Here is a 17,334-nt window from a genome sequence, read left to right on the forward strand (position 1 = left end):
ATGTAATTTTTGCCCAGACGGACTCTGTCTTATCCATTGCATCGCTTCTTATTTCTTTACATTCTACCTCATCATTGATATACAATGCTACTCCACCACTTTTACCTTTATTTCTGTCTTTCCTAAACAGCACATACCCTTCAATACCTGTAGTCCAGTCATGACTAGTATTCCACCATGTTTCTGTTGTCCCTATAATATCTGGTTTCACTTCTTGCACCAGTAGCTCTAGTTCCTTCATTTTGTTACCTAGGTTCCTCGCATTGGTGTACAAACATCTTAATTTTTGCTGTTTGGCCTCGCTCACATTTTGTACCCTATTAGGCACAGTCATTCTACAGCCAGTATTACCTATTAGACTAGTATCCACACTGCCCTCACTCCTTATATACATTCTCCTACCCACGGCTGTATCCTTTCTTACTTCATCTTCTTCCCTCTCAATGCTAAAATCTGGCGTGGAGTTTACCTGGACATCTCCCAACCATCTCCCGCAAATTCCTAGTTTAAAGCTCTCTATCACTTGTGCCAGCCTCCATCCTAGAAGTCTATTTCCTTCCCTTCTCAGATGAAATCCATCCCGAGAGAATTGCCCTCTGTCCATGAATGCCTCCCAGTGGCCATACATCCCAAAGCCCTCCTTATAGCACCACTGCCTAAGCCATCTGTTGACAGTCATAATCTTGTCACACCTTTGTTGACCTTCTCTAGGAATAGGCAGGATCCCACTAAAGATCACCTGAGCCTCAATTTCCTTAAGCGTCTTCCCCAGCCTAGCATAGTCTCCCTTAATACTTTCCAGCGAGAATCTAGCAGTATCATTTGTTCCCACATGAAGGATAACTAGGGGATTCTTTCCCGCTCCCTTTAGGATCCTTTTCAACCTCAGGTCTACATCCCGTATCTTAGCACCCAGAAGACAGCACACCCTTCTATTCTCTGGATCTGCTCTGGTTACAGGCCTGTCTATTCTTCTCAATAAAGAGTCCCCGATCACATAGACCTGCCTTTTCCTGGTGACAGTGCTATTCTCCAATCTCTCCCCTGTTCCCTCTGGCTGCAAGTTCTTTCCATTCCTATTTTCCCTTATAATCCTCTTCAACCCATCCTGTATCCCCCTGGGGCTCATATTTGGTGTAGTCTCCCTTGACTCTTCCCCTTTTCCAATAGGACTAGTCTCTCTTCTCTTCTTCCTTGCCCTTCCACCTTCAGCAGCTACCTGCTGAGCCCCTTCTTCGTTTTCCAACTCCGCAAACCTATTCCTAAGCTCTATTTCTCCTTCACTAGCCCGTCTTTTCCTCTGCCTGGTTCTTTTAGTCACATGCTTCCACTGACCACTTTCCTCACCCAGTCTCCCCTCAAAATTCCCCAGCCCTGCTTCCATCTGTAAGTCTGAGCTTTTCCCTTCAGATACCTCATGTCTTTGCTCCATCATCTGCTCATTTATCTTCCTTCAAATCCCTCCTTAAAACTCTGCTGGGTACCTTCAAAACATTCAACATATTTAAGCTGCTGGTGCACAGTTCACCACTTAGAACACCGACCAATACTGCCTTATTGTTTCCTTATACTCCCACCTTTTGTCTCGTGTCTTACATTATAAGCTCTTTGGGCCAGGGACTGTCTTTTTGTTCTGTGTGTGCACAGCACCTAGCACAATGGGGTCCTCGTCCATGACTAGATCTCCTAGGTGCTATGGCAACACAAACAACAAAAAGTAATAGAGGACTGATTTTGTATGTTACAGCTCATCAAAAAAGAAAGTCAATCGAAGATTTTCACTAGGAGGGCGGTGAAGCACTGGAATGCGTTACCTAGGGAGGTGGTGGAATCTCCATCCTTTGAGGTTTTTAAGATCAGGCTTGACAAAGCCCTGGCTGGGATGATTTAGTTGGGGATTGGTCCTGCTTTGAGCAGGGGATTGGACTAGATGACCTCCTGAGGTTTCCTCCAACTCTAATATTCTATGATTCTATACCTCTCCGATGTCCCAGATTTTGCGGTATGTTCTGCATTTTGGGTGAATCAGCTGAGTCAAGGCAGGCAATGTTCTGCAGACATAAAGGGACAGATTCTCCTGAAGAATCCCCTTTCGCTTAGGTGCCCTGGACTGTGAACCAAGCAGCCAGGGATTCTAAACTCACCTCTTCCATGCTGACTGCTGTTGATATTTCTGTGCACCTCTCAATCTTGCCTTGAGCATGGCCTCATATGCTTATACTAAGACGCAGGCAAGTATCATCCCCATTTTATAAATAAATGGACTGAAAGGTTATATAAGGTCACTTCTTGCAGAATTGGCCACAGAACCCAAATCTCATTCAGCCAAACTGACTCTCAGGCAAAATGTGCCAAATCTAGGTACCTATAACCAAGTTATCACATACCAGCCTTTTCCAGGGCAGGATTAGAACCCAAGAATCCTAATTCAACAGTTATATAACCCATTGACAAAGCAAATGCTCCATTCTCCACTAATGGCTGGTCCATCTGAAGGATAACACTTGCTTCTTCAGGTCAAATGGTAGAGGTCTGTGCTGGGGCACTGAAGTTCCAGAGCTCAATCATTGCTGCTCAGACTTTTTCTGTTTTCTCGGTTGTTGCTTTCTTAATAACAGGTTTATTGCTAGGGTTGGTTCTGCTTTCAGAAGGGGGTTGAACTACATGACCTCCTGAGGTCTCTTCCAACCCTAATCTTCTATGACTCTATGATTAACTCACACAATTAAAACAACATTCTTAAAAGCAGCTTTATAGTTATTAACCTTTACAGTCTGTCAACCATGGTGTGAGGTGCCACAAAACACAGGTGCTCCACATTTTGATTTGTCACATATTTTGGTTGCTTTCATCACACAGTGGCAGATCTGACAATTGAGAGAGATGCAGTCACATCCCACTGCCAAATGACAACGTGCTGGCCTTACCCTTAGGAAAATAAAGGTTCAGTACAACTGAAAATTACATATACTGTACTCTAATTAATAAATGAATTCTTATTTTATAAGGATTGTGTGCTATAGCTGCATATTATTCTTGAACATCAAAATAAAGCAAACACAGCCATCCAATCATGACTTTAAAGTAGTGGTGACATTCTGAGTTAAAGGCGTTGTCTACCCTAGAAATGATCTGGCAGTACTGGCAAGCCCTCTTAGTGTAGGCCCTGCTTATATTAGCAAAAGAATTTTTTTGATAGCATAGCTCATACAAGTTCCCTGACAAAATAAGGACATTTTGGCTGGTATAACTATATGTGCATCTACACTAGGAGTTTTGCTAGCCTAGTTATGTCAGTTAAGGATATGATCTTTATCATGCCTAACATACATAGCAATGGTGACAAAACTTTTTAAGTGTAGACCAGGCCAAAGTCTTAAGCGTCTGGAAAGCCAACTTTCAAATTCAATTCCTGTCACAATTTAAATCAGTTCACTGGTCAATTCTTTTAGAGAAGCCTTAAAACTTTTTATATAAAACACCTATTGTAAAAACATTGTTTTAAAGGCATTAGGTACATCTTTATCCTACTTTCTCCTTTTCTAGAATAAAAGCATGGAATGAATTTTAAAGGTGATTTGCAAAGGGGGGGGGTTATGTTTTTGCCCAATTTTACTTCTTCGCGGTGTATAAAAAAGGCCTGACCCTTTAAAAAAATAAATAAATAAAGACCTCAAGGGGGACATGTTTCTTCTAGTAGAAACACTGGACTTGATTGCTTGGGCACACTGGAGAGGGGGTTATGGGAAATGAAAGAGGATGATCTTGTGGCTAAGACACTGGAAGGAGACTCAGGAGTTCCCTGCTCTACTCCATAATTCCTATGAGACTCGGGCAAATCACTTAATCTCGCCACTCATTGCCTCTGTTTCCCATCTGTAAAATGGGGATAACAATACTTTCTTTTACTGCCCTTTGTAGACTGTAAGATCTTCAGGGCATGGCCTGTCTCTTACTATGTGTTTGTACAACACCTAGCATAAAGTTGGGTCTCTGGGCCCTACAGAAATACAAATAATAGAAGAAGATAATTGGACACAACTTTTCCTTGACTTCTGGTACCACAGAGACAGATTCAACAGCAAGTTGAATCACAGATATGAAGGCCAGAGAGGGCCATTATGATTATCTAGTCTGACTTCCTGCATAACATGAGCCATTGAATTTCACCCAGTAATTTCTGCATCAGGCCCATAACTTCTGGTTTTAGAACTTCTTTTTTGGCAGAAACAGGCAGGGCAAAGCCCTCTTGGGAGCAGATATTAATTACACCTTTGTGGGGCCAATGGGACTGCCTGGAGCTGTAGGAAGGTGTACTGCACAGAAACTGACCATACAGCCTGCAGTGTTGAAGGTGGCATATGATCACTTGCAGAGCTATGGAGAGTTGGCGCCAGAGGTGTGATACATGAGTGGCACAACATACATCTCTTGAACAATCCCCAACCCTCATGCTGACCCCAGAGAATTTGCAGACCACCCACAGCTTGCCTATGCTTATTCATAGACCTGGAACTTCTGCCTCTGTTGTGGGAGAATAGGAACAAATGTATATTCCCACAATTGGTTTATTCAGCCCGTAGTTTAGGAATGCTCTTGGGTTACTCACTGATATTAAGCTCTCCTTGCTCAGTAGCATCTGTGAGTAGTGCTTTCTGCCATCTCTGGTTGGCTAGGAGATTCCATTCCTGCCTGGCAGATGATAATCTAGTCTCAGTTACTCATGCCTGACTCACCTCTTGTCTGGAACCTGGGCATGAATCCATCAGTGCTAAAGAAACTCCTACAGAACACTGTTGTATATCCAATATGGGACACCACAAGCACTTAAAACCTGCCCTTCAATCTCTACACTGACTTGACATAGAAAATGCTCACCTGGAACCTTACATTCATAACTTTGCTAGACACTAAAAATCATGGTCTGAATAGGGACACTGGATTTATGGCTTATTACAACAGTCTATAACCCACTAATAACTCTCCCTCCCATTACGTTCAACCCCTTCCTCTTCCCTCTATGACTGGAGGAGTGTTAACAGGTCACTCCACTTGAATAGACCCTTGAAATGTGTGTTGAACTGTTACACCTTGTATTTAGCTGTGACACTCTGAACACATTTCCCAGACCTGAGTAAGAGCTCTGTGTAAGCTTGAAAGCTTGTCTCTCTCACCAAAAGAAGTTGGTCCAATAAAAGATATTACCCATCTTGTCTTTATAGAATATGGAGTCATATTCAAGGTCTCAGTCCTTATCTTAAGGGTGCTTCATGGCCTGGACCTAGGATATCTAAAAGATCCCCTAAAGCTCCAACATGAGGACCGTGGTCAACTACTCTGTTCCTCTGGCACAATGGTACTCTTTACGGTAAGGGTAAAGCTCATCTGTGTAGGAGACTGATCTTTCATGGGAACCACTCAGACTGTAGAATGAACTCCAACAGAAACTAAAAACCATCACAGACCTCACCACCTTCACTCCAAGTGTAAGGCAAACTTCTTCAACCTGCCTTTTCTAACACAAACAAAGAGCAGCAAGGATATACAAACTAAACCAGAAGTCCTACCAAAGCAAAACACTCACAACATGTACAATTCTCCCCAGGGGGAGAGGATGAGAGCACAAACCACACAACAGATGTTAGTTGTGTCATGTAATGCAGTACTGGAATTCATTCAGATCCTGTATTGATGAGAACAGTGTAAAAACCTACATAAAATAAAATATAGGAAGGGGCAATGTAATGAGGTTACCCTCCCCTATTACAGTGTTAGAAGGTGAGTATGTTTTGAGAGAGAGGTCTGGGGAAATGATAATGAAACTGAGGGCTTGTGAGGGCTACACTGTAACTCCACCACTTGGCTGGAACTACATTAATGAGAACTAGGAACCTTTTTGTTCACACCCACAATGTCCACATGGCGGAGTTACAGTGCAGCACCTTGGTGCACACCGCTATTCATACCCCATAGTTTCAACTGTGGGGCAGTGTAGACATAGCAAAAGTGTTCTTTTGGTGCTATCTGTTACCAGCTCTCAGGGAAGCAGGCACTGCTTTGTGTGGGCTCTGGTGGCATTAAAGTTTGTTTAAAACAAACAAAAAACTCCTAACAATGTGGCAACACTTCATTAATTCAAATACCCCTGGTGCTACAATATGTTTTTAACAGAACCATTAAGAAGTGCAAATACCAAAACTGAGTAACTGCATGGTTTTATTACTATATCCCTGGTATTTCACTTACCACATCCTTCCTATTGTTTGTTAGTCTCACTCATGGTCATGTCTAAAATTAGATTGTAAAGTCTTAGGGGCAGAGACTATAGCATGTGATTTTATTCACTCTCTCCAGCACCCTAATACACATATTTTGTATAATAATGTTATCCTTTAGCTGCATTTTAATATGCTAATGACTGATAATTTATTTCTGTAAAACAGGCAGGCAAATATCCCTATTTGAATTTTGAAGGAATTTATTTACATCTAAGGATACCAATCATAATATTCTAGTGATAACATTCTTTGCATTTTAAAACTGCATCAGTTAACTGGAGATGTGACTGTCTATCACACACTTGACAACTGAAGGTGTTTCATGAATGACTTTTTTTTAGTAGAACATATGAATTATTTCTGAGACAGATTATACTCCAAAAATATTCCACCGACTTTCCACTGGTTTTAATTATATTTAAAAAATCACTAAGTCTCCCTAAATTTTATTTTATGTCAAGGAGCGAAATGTGATGGGAATCATTTTAAAATAATTTATCCCGCTGGTTTATTTTTTCTCAGTGGTGTTGAGTGGATTTCATTCAGTTTAATATAATTCTACTATGGCAACAGTTGCATCACTTCAGATCACACTCTAGGATGAAAGACAGCATCCTTCCCCTATCCCAGCACTTTGATCTTCTTAGAGTTGCACTTAAAAGCCCCAGTTTTCAAGATTTTCATGCCTGTGAGATGACGCATATAAAAGATTTCTAGTTGATTGCAAAGATTTTTCCCATTTATAATTAATCTAGTGAAATCCTTTCCCTTTGAAAGCTCATTTGTGTTACACAGTGTACTCAGTGGGTAAGGGGTTAATGCATGAAATGGATCACTGGGCTGAAAATAAAAATCATGTTAAAAAAATGCTACGCCAGGAGAATTAGGCACAACATAATATTGTAACCTGTGAGAATTCTCAACAGTAAAATAAAGCCTTGTACTCCCAGCATTTTCATTAGTTTTCCAGTAGTTCTGGATGTGGTGTGAATTACAATGAGCTGGAAAGCAGTGGCTGCTCCCTTTAAAGAACATGTACTGTATAGAGAGAAGTCATGTCTTCAAATCACACTGTTCAGGTTACTGGTTTGTATATGCTGGTATGTATTTTAGCACCCAAAATTACATTTTCCCCACTACTGAATGTTGCATGTAAAACAATAAATGTTTAGCAGATTAAAAAATGAACCACCCTGTAATGTAAATTCTTGTTTAAAAAGCTAGAGAGTGGTTTAAATCTGCTAAAGCAGAATTATGTCATAAATCTTTGACTGAGAGAGTGCTCTTAAGTCCAGGCAGTAGGTACTGTGTACTCATTAGAACAGCTGAATAAAAGAAGATGACTAAAAGCCAGAACAGGAAGAAAATGCAGGTTGGTATAAGGTCGTAAAGTATTAGTGGTGTCCTGGACAGAAGTAGTTATTGATCAGCAGAAAAAATAAATAACAGGGTTACAAAAGATACCACAGTACAACATATGTCACAGTAAGGTAACATAGGACACCACATACAGGAGACCAACAAACGTACATGGACAGAACCACTATTCCCTCTGAATCCAGTATTTCTAAAGCTATTTTAGAGCTACGCATTCCATCCGCATTTCATAGAAGGGCTTGAGTCACTGAGTTCAGATACAGGTCTCAGCCCCAGCTTCCCCAAAGACTCATTTGGGGACTCTGGTTAAAGCCCATTATAGAAATAGACTGAACAAGCAAAGCTGAAATTCAGGTCTGTATCCAAATTTCACAGTTCAGGTCAGATCTGGTGTTTGGGTTAAGGACCTACTTTCTAATAAAAATATGAAATGTAAACAACAGTGGCAAGGAACCATACAATTCTTTGTGGGGTTCTGATCTCATAAAACATTTTCCCTTGCTGCTCGGTATTCACTGACATTCATTCCTACTTGACTGACAGATGATAACTGGCTGGAATAAGGACAGAAAGCAGCCCAAATGGGAAAACCTGAGCATACTGAGTCAAGTCCTTGGACCTCGTTTCCAAGAAGCTCAACTGGACTAGGCAGAGTCAGATACTCTGCTCTTAGGAGGAAATCAGCATGCATTCCCATAATTCTGCAGCTACGATTGCAGAGCAAAGTTATTACTATCTCAGAGCCATGATTTCATTCTATGACTTTGGATCCCAGAAAGTCCTTAGACCCACAGAGATTCTGTGGACTAACTGCCTGATTTCTTAAGGATCAATTAGGTTGTATCATGGACACCCTCCATTTTCTTTCAATTTAATGGCTTCTAATTTTATTAAATTCCATACAGACTACAGAAATCCCCTGTTCCTGAAAAGGTGAATGAGGTCTTGGCAACTGTTTATATTAGCATGGTTTTGACAGCAGATGACAACTTGTGTGGATAAAGAAAAACATTTTTAAAAGGTTGTTAAAAAATCCTGAAACACAGTAGGTTGGGGCAATCTGCATACCTGCGAGATAAACAGCAGCAGTAATTTTTTGGGTTTTTTTCCCCTTTTTGCTTGGTACACTAATGTGCAGAAATGATCCACAGCTTCCACATTCAGATCTGGACCTGAATTTCCCCAAAATGCAGGGGTATTTGGATATGGGGTTTTAGTGCACGCCCATTGATGATCATGCATTTGTAAATCTATGAACTAATTTTTATAAACATGGGTATTCTGTAATGTACTCCAACAATCAGATGTGTCTACATCAATCCTTAACTCCCATAAATGAATTTGACAAATCATATTAAAACCATTTTTCAATACATGGTGTCATGTGTTCCTATTATTATAACAGTTCTGTGAAGTCCTCAGAGTTCTGTGGACATAGAACTTCTCTCTCCTGTACACTATTCACAAACACTACATAAACTTAACAAAATTAAAAAAGAGGGGGAAAAATGTGCCCTGCACTACACAGAAACAAGGCTTACCCATGTAAATCACAGTGAGTGCCTTCCCACACATCTCTGAGCACAGCACTGAGTCAGATCGGAAAAAAGGAGGAAACTTTCCCTATGTGTTGACTCAGAACTGCCTACTGCAGGGTTCTTGCATCTTCCTCTGAAACAAATGATGCTGACCGCCACAGGCACAGCCTTTGTGATTTCCCAGGGGGTGCTTGACCCCCCTTTTGCCCCGCTCCCGCTACGTCCCCTTCCTACCCTCGCCCCATCCTGCCCCATCTCTTCCCACCCATTCCACTTCCTTCCCTCAATGCGCCCCGCCCCTGCTCCTCCCCCTCCTTCCCAGCACCTCCTGTACACCACTGTACAGCTGATCACCGGTGGGCAGGAGGCGCTGGGGGGAGGGGGAAGGAGCTAATCGGGGCGCGCTGGCAGGTGGAAGGCAGAGCTGCTGGTGGGTGCTGATCACCTACTTTTTTTTTTTCCAGGAGCTGAAGACAGTACCTTATTGTGATTCGAGAGCTCTCCTGAATTGACCCTACCAGACTCAAGAAAGTTAGGAATGTTTAAGGGAAGGTAGGCCCTGGCTGTAAACAAGTCCAAAGACGTTCCTATAAACAGTATCTTCTATACATGGGATAATTCGGATTTTTTTACATTCAGCTGGAGACCCAACTCCTAGAAAAGAGCAAGTGCCATATGGGTGGAAGATAGCATTACTTCATAGAAACACCCTTGAGTAGTCAGTTGTCAAGGTATGGAAAGACTAGGATTGTTCTTAGTCAGAGGTAAGCAGCCACTACTGCCGGGACCTTCTCATCCGGAGAAAAGGATGAAATAGGTGTTTGAGAGGTGGCTTTTTTATTTTCCCTGGCCTCCTGCTCCTCAGACATCTTCTCCTTTGGGGGGTGTCATAAATATAAAGGGAAAGGTAAACATCCTTAAATCCCTCCTGGCCAGAGGAAAAACCCTTTCACCTGCAAAGGATTAAGAAGCTAGGATAACTTCGCTGACACCTGACCAAAATGACCAATGAGGAGACAAGATACTTTCAAAGGGAGGGAGGGAGAGAGAAACAAAGGTTCTCTCTGTCTGTGTGATGCTTTTGCCGGGAACAGAAAAGGAATGGAGTCTTAGAACTTAGTAAGTGATCTAGCTAGATATGCATTAGATTCTGTTTTGTTTAAATGACTGATAGAATAAGCTGTGCTGAATGGAATGTAGATTCCTGTTTTTGTGTCTTTTTGTAACACGGTTTTGCGTAGAGGGATTCTCTATGTTTTGAATCTGATTACCCTGTAAGGTATTTACAGAGGTGATTCTTTTACTTTTTCTTCAATTAAAATTCTTCTTTTAAGAACCTGATTGCTTTTTCATTGTTCTTAAGATCCATGTGTTCACGGATGCAAATTGGTGAGGATTTTTATCAAGCCTTCCCCAGGAAAGGGGGTATAGGGTTTGGGAGGATTTTGGGGGGGGAAGACATTTCCAAGAGGGCTCTTTCCCTGTTATATATTTGTTAGACGCTTGGTGGTGGCAGCAATAAAGTCCAAGGGCAAAAGGTAAAATAGTTTGTACCTTGGGGAAGTTTTAACATAAGCTGGTAAAAATAAGGTTAGGGGGGTTTTCATGCAGGTCCCCACATCTGTACCCTAGAGTTCAGAGTGGGGAAAGAACCTTGACAGGGGGACTAGTTGGGAGGAGAGGACTTTGACTCTAGCCTTCTTATGGTACCAGTGATCTGGAAAATGGCTGCCGATAAGCAGTCCAGGGGTCCCAGTATGGTCACTGGTATGGAGGCCATATGGGAGCAGAGGTGGCATGCAGGGTTGGTTCCACCACCCTTGTTAATGAGCATGATCTTTCCTGTGACTGTTGAAGAATGGGTTCCATAAACAATACGTTGGAGAAATATGAACAGAAATAGAAGAGATTGACTGAAAGTCTCCTTCATCCTTCGCAATATCATCCAATGGAGGAGCTCCCACAGAAAAAGGTGGAGAATCCTGTGGTACCAGAGGACAGTGGTGGTCTGGATATCGGGGTCTCTGTACCGAGAGATGCTCAGTATCCATGAGGAGTGGGGACTCTGGTTCATCCGTTGCAGACAGGTCTTTTCTGTATCTGAATTCTTGAGGTAGAGAGTAGAGGATTAGTACCAACCTCACAATTGAAGACATGTTAGCCGAAGCTGACAGTACCATCGATGGGGCACATACCAATTCAGGTGCCAGTGATGTCTGGCATCATTGCTTGCTCAGTACAGAGGGTGCCAAATTGGTAGGTCCTGATGGTAGGGCTGAGCCTGATGGGACCAGTCCGGAATGCTTGCCCTCCTTGTCCCGCATAGAGGGTATCAAGGCCCTGTCAGAGCTGTCTCCTTCTTTTGAGCTCTGGGACTTTCTGACCCCACTGATCCCAAAGGAAGAGTCCTTTGATTCAATGGTACAGAGTGAAGAGGTCAAGGCTTCAGAGACTGTAGATATCATAGGCCAGGGGATCTGGGGTTTTTCAGAGCTGGCTCCTTAACATGAGAGTCCTGCTTCTCTTTTTTGGCAATCTTCCCTGAAGCCTCTAAAGTAAGGGACCTTGCGAAGAGGCTGAAGGGGCGCGGGAACTATCTGGACCAGATGTTCGGGGAGGAGGGGGTTTCACCTGACCTGACTCAGAAGCTGGTTGAAGGGAATGTTCCATCATTAACAGTGTAAGTTTAATCTTCCTGTTCTTCCTTATCCTGGACCGAGGGCCAGGCAGAAGTTGCATTTCTGGGAGATGTAGGACTCCCTCAAGCAACAGACACACTTAGAGTAGCTGTCACTAACAGATAAATCCTCTTGGCAGGAGAGGTAGCATTTAACCTGGCAAGTCAGGCCTGCCCTATCAGGAGAATAGGGCTCCATGAGGGGAGGGAGAAGAACCAAACAGTCCTCGCACTACTTATTTCTAATTAACTATAACTATCACTAACAACTGACTATACTAACTAATCCTAAACAAACTACTAAAGAAACACTGCTCAAAGAAGAACTTGAAGTTTTTCCATCTATTAGTACCAAGCAGAGCATTTCAGGACATGTTTTTCACAGACTCCTGACCTGCAACATGAAACTGTGAATCAGGGAACTTTAACACTTTCCTTCATTCTTCAATACTCTTTTTTTAAGAGCAGTGTAAATTAGTGGTGCTACAGTTTTTGCATATTATTTTCAAATTTTAACATTACCTCCACTCTCTTTCAGTTCTCCATTATCCTGTTCTCAGTAGAAGCATTTAGTAAGGAAAGGAGTGTAATACACATTTTTCTTCTGAGGCTTAAAGATGGACACTTGCTATTTAACAGTATGTGCTAATACTGGAAGACTCTGAAGCACACAGTTAACATGCATTAAGGCTTTTTTCACTAACAATGATTTGATATTTCTCTTGTGGATTTTTTTTTAAACACAAACAACAAGCTATTTGCAAAGTAATTAAAATGGAGTATTTACTGCAAAGAAAGGAATACTAAAACTAGACTAGTGTTATACTGTTACTTGCCTTTTTTTGTTTTATTTTGTTTTCTGTTTTTCCTGTTTGTTTAGTATTTTTTTTTAATGTTAGGACTTGATCCTATAAAGCTTTACATATAAGAATAGTCCTGCTCTAGTGAATATTTCTACCAGCTTCAGTGGGACGACTTGTGGGCTTGATTATGACCTGCTTAGCACAGTGATGCAGGGGCATAAAGGGGTACAAGAAGATGCCCCCATCTGACCTCATGTCAGCCACCTGCACTACAGGTCACAGCACAAAAGTAGAGCAGCTACTTCCCCACACTCTAGAGCAGATGGACAAGAGGGGATGGAACGTGGCTGGGGATGGAACGTGGCAGAGCAACACATGCTGTGTCAAGTATCTTTACCTCCAACTCAGAGTAGCAAAGGCATAGGTGCTGGAACTAGGGGTGCTGCCACACCCATTGGCTTAAAGTGGTTTCCATCATATACAGGGTTCACATTATGGTTAAATGGCCCCTCTATGCAAATTGTTCCAGCAGAACAGCAGAATTGTTCTGAGCAGAACAACTGTCACAATCTGCCTCCTGGTCTGCTCCAGGAGTAGTGGCTTACTCAGGACAGATCATTATGTCAGGATTTAGCCCTGTGTGAGTAAGGTCACTATTTACATAAGGGCTTAGCAGGACTGAACATTTGTGGTGCTCATGAACTGGTCCATAAGGCCATTACTCTCTCCTCCTTCAAAATCCTATAGGTATGTCAACCCTGCAATGTAAGCCCACAGTTCAAACTCGGGCTCAAGCCTAACCCCTCTTCCGTCTACACACAAATGGTGCTAACTCAGTGCTCGGATCAAGGGTCCCAGAACCCCATGGGGGTGGAGGTTCTGAACCTGAATCAAGCTGGGATCCAGAGTTCAAGACCTATTGTTTTGCCATGTAGATGCAGCACCACTGGATTCGTGCTCTGGGAGTCTACCGAAAGTATCCCATAATCTTACTGGTCAACTTTCTTTATCCTCTGGACAATCAAGTTTGGTGGACAGTCAAGTTTTCCCACACTGTACCATGAATAAAGGACTAGAGCAGCCACATTTTGGGAAGGTGCTAGGAAGTCTGGGATATAGGTGGTTGGACTCAAATCTGCATAATGGAGTATAGACGCTGGAGCCCCAGTGTTTAACAATTCCTAATCTCAGGTTACAAATAAGAGTAGATGCTCAAGCCTTGGGTTAACAAACCCGGAGTCTGCCGACTCGAGTTATACGAAGCTTGGGCTTACATTGCAGTGTAGACATACCCTTAGGAACACAGGGTCTCATAGCCTGGGCTCCAGCCCAAGCCCGAATGTCTACACTTCAATTTTATAGCTCCACACTGTGAGCCCAAGTCAGCTGACCCAGGCCCGCCGTGGTGGCTTTCCTGCGGTAAAGACATACTCTAAATGACATAGATAAATGTTCACTAGCCTGAGACCATCCTAATACCTCCCATCATTCATACAGCACCTTTCATCCCAAAGAATGATGTGTTCCACCCAGCACATTTTACATAGCTAATAATAAGATCTCTTCAGCCACCCTGGAGGGTAACATGGCAGCTGTTTAGCAGTGCACAGTAATACTAAACAACCATTTAGGACAGGAAGTAGAGCATTGCATATACACATCTGAAACCACAGGGGAAATTTACACAGACAGAATGTAATTATCAGATCTGGAGTTTGGCCAGCACTCCAATGATAGCATACGTCTCACTTTTAAAGCAATAGCACAGGATCTTTAGTGACTACCAATAGCAGGAGATGGACCTTGGTTTACATCTCATCTGAAAGATCAATCAGTTCAAAACCAAATTTGAGCCCAGAAATTATGACATGAAAACTAGGGATGGGTTCTTCTCTGACACTGTTGTTACTCCCAATTTAAGTGAAAGGAGAAGTAGACCTCTCATACATATACATATTGTGTCACAGCCTTTCAAAAGCTCACTCCTATCAGTTACAAAAAATAGAAAATGTATTAACTGCATAATATGTAAAATACTTTATTTTACATTATATTTCAATAAAACCCATTGCCTAGAACTTCACCTATTTTTACAAATGTTAGGAATTAAAAAATTACACATTACGGTAAGCTGTTAAGAGCACTTATTATGTTTTGCCAGGTGTTTGGTGTGATTGGAGTGCTACACATTTGCATAACTTTTGGATTACCTAGACATTGAGAAAGAAGCAAGCACAAAGAGAAGCCTGTGATTTATCAAGTGGTTTTTCAGGAAGGAAGAGTAATTTTCTTACACAAGCCATCTGTACAGTTTACCATGTAAATAATTCTTCTGTTCAAGAGTACAGATTCATATTTTATTTGTGGGTTTAACATATACAGCACATTCCCACTTCAATTCTGTTCCACCACCAGAGGCCTCATTAAGAAAGAGCCATCAATTAACACAACAGCTACACTAACAGGCAGACAAATGAAAACACATTTATACCTAGCACATGATCTTTTTTCCTCCTTTAATGTTTAACTAACATTAGTCAAAAAAAATAACAACCATAACAGATTTAAGGTCTTGCTACAATGGAAATCTAGTCACAACCAAACTCCTTAAAAAAATTATGAAAACTAAGTAAAAATGGTGACTTCTTAATAAACCTCTCAAGGATTTATTTATTTATTTGTACGGCCTCCATTACCACAATATCTAGGAACACAAAGAAAATGAATTTGCTCCCCATAGATATTCAAAGTCTTATCCTCTGACTTTACCAAAGAAATAAAATATGATTGTACTGCTTTTCTTAGCCCTGCTAACCCTACAGAGCCAAAAGAGCTAAGAGACAGAGAACTGGATTCTATTCCTTCTGGTGCATAATCAACAGAATTATTTACTAAGTTCCAAACACAGAACTGGGTGATGATCGAGCTGGAAAGAATCCAGCTGGACTTTCAGATCTCTGGCTGGGTTTGTATAAGACTGGCAGTCAGGGAAACCATCTTCTTATTGAACTTGACATGAAATAATGGACAACTGACAGTGAATTCTATGATGCCACTTTCACAGAGTCACTTCTTAGAGTAAAACCGTAACTTAAAACACTGTACTGTGAGTTTATAATAGATACACCTCTCTTCTGCAAAGTCAGCATCTGATTCAGTGCCATAAAATTCCATTTTGTCTTTCCCCTCTAATTAGGTTCTTGTAAGCATTAAATTTCCTTTTCATGACTTGTATTGCCATAGCTTGGTAACCTAGAGCAATACAGTTTAATACCGTCAGACATGAGTTCCTCAGATATGCAGAAGATGTAAAGCAATCCGAGAGATGATGAAGCCATGGAAGAAGACAGGAGAAGAGAAATCTTTCCAAGGAATTCTAATGCCTAGTTTATTAATTAATACACAAATAAAATGGTGAGGTCATAGACCTATCTCTAACATTTCTCTATGACAAGGAAATTCAGTGATATGCCATCCCACTTACTGTACATTGCCTGTTACTGACATTTATTTTTCATAAAAGATACTCATTAAAAACCACAGCTATTTCAGCAAGCAAGTAATGAATTGCTAAATAATTAGGTAGTTCAGGTTATACTTTAATAACTTAGGTGCTGACATGGTCTCGAGGAATGTGAAGGCCCTAAATCGCCTATGTCATATAAGAATTACATAGTAGCTTAGGTTTCAGAGTAGCAGCCGTGTTAGTCTGTATTTGCAAAAAGAAAAGGAGTATTTGTGGCACCTTAGAGACTAACAAATTTATTTGAGCATAAGCTTTCGTGAGCTACAGCTCATGCTCAAATAAATTTGTTAGTCTCTAAGGTGCCACAAGTACTCCTTTTCTTTTTATAGTAGCTTAGTGTTCTCATTTGTGTTTAAAGATCAATATCAATGACAGTCTGCCTTGAAGAAGCCTAACATACACAGATTTAATTCCTGAATACAAATTTACAAATAGAATGCACCTTTAGTAATTTTTACTAATTTTTAGGATTTTCAGGATCTTGCTCCTGTCAGTGATCAGGAACGACGAAGCTTGGCTAAAGGCAGTAAAAGACACTTTGCAAGTAGAAATCAGTCACATGTAGCAGCTAAATTCATACTAAATTCAACCCTTTTTAGCATAGGGGGAAAAATCCTCCTTGCCAGACTCATGTGAGCTGTACTTATAGAAGCAGCCCCATTTTACTAACACAGTTGTGGAAGCATCCCAGTTGGTGTGGCTCCTCCCCCTAGCCTCTTCTTTCAAATGGCCAATATGCCATACAGGCTGCTTACAGATGTAGAAACTGGTGGTCATATAGAGAAGATTAGCCTCCTGCAAGAATGCATTTCCTCTCTACCTGGCCCCATTGTGACTACTTTCATGGAAAACTCAGGACCCTACAGCTTGGTCTACACTAGGAATTTATGTCGGTATAAATACGCCACTCAGAAGTGTGGAAAATCAACACCCCGGAGTAACGCAGTTATACTGACCTAACCCTCGATGTAGACAGAGCTATGTTGACAGGAGGGCTTCTCCCGTCGAGATAGCTACCACCTCTTTGCAGGATGGAGTACCTGTCCTGGTGGGAGCAGCTCTCCCATCAGCATAGGGCACACGTAGCATCTTTATTAAGCATTACACCAGTGCATCTGCACCACTAAAAGCCTTA

At 41.6% G+C, this 17,334-nt stretch overlaps 1 protein-coding gene across 4 annotated transcripts in view; it reads right to left on the minus strand.

Moving 5' to 3' along the window:
• The window catches only part of SMYD3 (SET and MYND domain containing 3), a 675,358-nt gene that overhangs the window by 431,102 nt on the left and 226,922 nt on the right, over positions 1–17,334 (minus strand). The window lies entirely within an intron of this gene.

Source organism: Dermochelys coriacea, chromosome 3 (genome assembly GCF_009764565.3).
Source record: "Dermochelys coriacea isolate rDerCor1 chromosome 3, rDerCor1.pri.v4, whole genome shotgun sequence".
Taxonomy (NCBI): Eukaryota; Metazoa; Chordata; order Testudines; family Dermochelyidae; genus Dermochelys; species Dermochelys coriacea.